At 42.3% G+C, this 3265-nt stretch overlaps 1 long non-coding RNA gene across 1 annotated transcript; it reads right to left on the bottom strand.

Moving 5' to 3' along the window:
• Nucleotides 1-442: 442 nt before the first annotated feature.
• LOC120638558 lies at nt 443-2840 on the bottom strand. Its single transcript, XR_005660265.1, has 2 exons — nt 2755-2840; nt 443-486 (listed from the first exon to the last, which is right to left on the bottom strand). It is a non-coding gene; the product is annotated as an uncharacterized LOC120638558 (long non-coding RNA).
• Between the last annotated feature and the right edge of the window lie 425 nt (nt 2841-3265).

Below are 3265 nucleotides of genomic sequence, written 5' to 3' on the forward strand. Positions count from 1 at the left end.
TCTTAAATGAATTTCCTGCTTGAATCTAGAGCAAAGTACTCTCAAGAGTTGGGAAATAGACAAGGTAGAAAACTTAGAAAAGAAAGCATGGCTGTCAGCAATTTGTGAGGATTGAAATCCCCAAATGCTTTGGAAAATTGCAAGACTCCCTTGCCCCAAGCTGAGAGTGTTCTCCTTCTCAAAGAACAAGGACAGGAGGGTTTTTCAGGTCCAATAAGTAGATTTTTAAAAGGATACACTTAACTTTACCTGTGGAAGAGCAGGGGGAGATTAATTCATGACTTAAAACCCTCTGCTCCTCATCATCCGCTAATACCCGGAAGGACAATTCTGTTGTGGAGAATTTTAAGGCAGCAGTGATCCTGCTGTTCTGAATTATTAACAAGCTGGTATCAAAGCTCCAGCTTACACCGCTTTGGTCTTAAGTAAAATATCTCTGATCTTTGGCAATCATCATTTATTTACAGCCTCCATACGTTTCCCTTTCTGCAAAATAAAAAATAAATAAATATATAAATGGGCAGGGAGAGATTTTTAAACTATGGCTGGAAGACACATTTAAAAAAGTCTATTAATGTCTCTTTTAGAAAGATAGGAACGAATAGCTGAGTCTACATTTGAACAGGGAGTTTTTCTATGTGAAAGAAGGGTTATCTAAACATTTTTTTTCCCCAAGAGAGAGATATTCATAATATTTGTGGTCAAATATAAATATTAGGGTTCTTGCTGCATGTGAATTATTCTTAGGTGTATTAAATACAATTCATATTAAAATAAAACCGGGGTAAGAGCAACAGCTAATGTTTACATTGAGAGACAACACCCAGAAAGATTTCTCCAGAAAAAATGTTAAAATATTAAATAAAAGTCCATTTTCAGCTGCATAAATAGCATTCGGCATATGAATTGGGGCTGAAATTGGCTGTGACTAAGCACCGTGTCTTTAAACAGAACATGTTTACGTTCAATGTGGATGTTTCCCTAAATCCTGGGATTGGATCCATTTGTAGAAGAAAGACTGTTGCCAATTGTCCTGGTTTCCGTATTGATTCTTAGCCATAATTTAGAGTTCTCCACCGGGATCTTGGCAGCTTTTAAGAAATACATGATAAACAATAGAGCAACCCGGTGATAGAGATCCAATCATATTAGTCAATAGATCAATGGTATTCATTAAGTACCTGCTTAACAGTGTGATGCACTGTGCTAAGCTATTGGAAGTTACCAAAGAAGCAAGTGGCACATTCCCTGCCTTCAAGAAGCTTCACTCTAATGGTGGGGGAGACACCTGAAGGTATTTAAAGCAGTCAAAATTAATAATTGAATGTACAGTGCAATAAATGTATGGATATAAGTGCTGAGGTTAGGTTGAAGAGACCGAGTAAGTGCTGGAGAAGGGAGATGGGATTATATTGACCTGGGTTTCTGGGAATTAATCGATATTGTCTATATAACGATATGGGTATTTGTTAAGCTCATACCGTACGCCGGGACCCCTCTCAGGGTGGTACCTGGAGAGTTTCCAGGACTCTACCAGTCTTGCCTATAGGAGGGAGAGTCAAACAGAGGCCCGTCCATTCCATTCCTAGCTTGGCCAGTGACTAGCGAGCGGCAGGCCATCTGCTACGAGTCAAAACTCAACCGTGCTGGGCAGCAACGGCACGGGAGAGAGGAGAGGGCAGAGACTCAAGTTAAGTGCACGAAGGGAGGCAATGTTAAACCACTTCCAGATTTTGACCAAGAAAACTCTGTGGATCCGCTACCAGAACGATTGCAGATGGAGGTGGGACCTTCTGGGAGATATGTATCCACAACGTCGCTATGGGTAGGAGGGAAGCGACTCGACAACATAGGACAATGTGCCAAGCATTGTGCTAAGCTCTGGGGTAGGATAATCAGATGAGAAACAGTCCCTGTCCCAAACAGGGCTCACAGTTTTAGGGGGAGAGGAGGAACAGGTAGTGAATCCCCATTTTTCAGATGAGGAAAATGGGGGCCCAGAGAAATTAAATGACTTGCCCAATATCACACAACAGGGAAGTGGCAGAAAAGGGATTAGAACCCAGGCCTCCTGGCTCCTCATCAACCAATCAGTGGTATTTATTGAGCACTTACCTGTGCAGAGCACTGTTTTAAGAGCTTGGGAGAGTACAATATGACAGTAAGCAGACACGTTCCCTGACCACAACTAGCTTAGGAGCATCCAACCCTATGCTCTTTCCACTGGGCCGCACTGTCCCAGGTGAGATGCCCCATGGAAATAAAGTAGAATCTTGGGAAGTCCTGAGAACTCTTGCCGAGAGTGAAGAATCCAAGTATATCATTCCATGGTCAACTACTGGGGATTGGTTTCTATAGTTCCCAGTGTTGTAAGCTCCTCCTCTAGATGATAAGAAGCAGAGCAGCTTAGTAGAAAGAGCCTGGGCCTGGGATTCACAGGCCCCGGGTCCTCTGAGGTAACTGAGGCACAGAGAAGGGAAGTGACTTGCCCAAGGTCACACAGCAAAGTGGTGGAGCCAGGATTAGAACCCAGGTCCTTCTGACTCCCAGGCCCATGCTCTATCCACTACATTATGCTGCTCCTCTAAATATCTTTTATCTACCCCAACACTTAGCTCACCGACTGCCCCACAGTAAACACTTCATGATGATGACTTAACAATTACTACAGTTATCATTATTGCTATTACAATCACTATTATAATCACTACCAAAGTAAATCAGACAAGACCACACGAAAGCTCTTATAGTTACCTTTCTCTTTCTGATACGATTCTGTGTATTTTTGAAGAGTACTTGAATCTGGGTTTAATATGATGGTGTTGAAAGCTTGTGCTCTCCGAATCTGTGATAATGAAAGAAGAAAACAGGAGGGGGACAAAGACCAGCCATGAGAAAGTTCTAGAAGTGTGACCAGAGTTGTTGTTTATCTTCCAGCTCTATAATAATTGTGGTCTCCGTTGAGCTGTATCTATCTACCAAGGACTGTGCTAATCTGGGAGGTACAGAACAGATACAGATACAGGCTAAATGGGAGAGAGATGAGGTCTTTAATCCCCATCGTACAGAAGGGGAAACTGAGGTACAGAGAAGTTAAATGACTTGCCCGTGGTCACACAGCAGGAAATTGAGGGAGCTGGTCCTGTGTTCTTTCCACGAGGCCACAGTGCTTCTCTAATCACTTCTAATCAGCTACAAAAGCAAAGCAAAATGAAAAAAAACACAAAGTCCTAAACTAATGCATTTTCATCAAATCACTTACAGT

Source organism: Ornithorhynchus anatinus, chromosome 8 (genome assembly GCF_004115215.2).
Source record: "Ornithorhynchus anatinus isolate Pmale09 chromosome 8, mOrnAna1.pri.v4, whole genome shotgun sequence".
Taxonomy (NCBI): Eukaryota; Metazoa; Chordata; class Mammalia; order Monotremata; family Ornithorhynchidae; genus Ornithorhynchus; species Ornithorhynchus anatinus.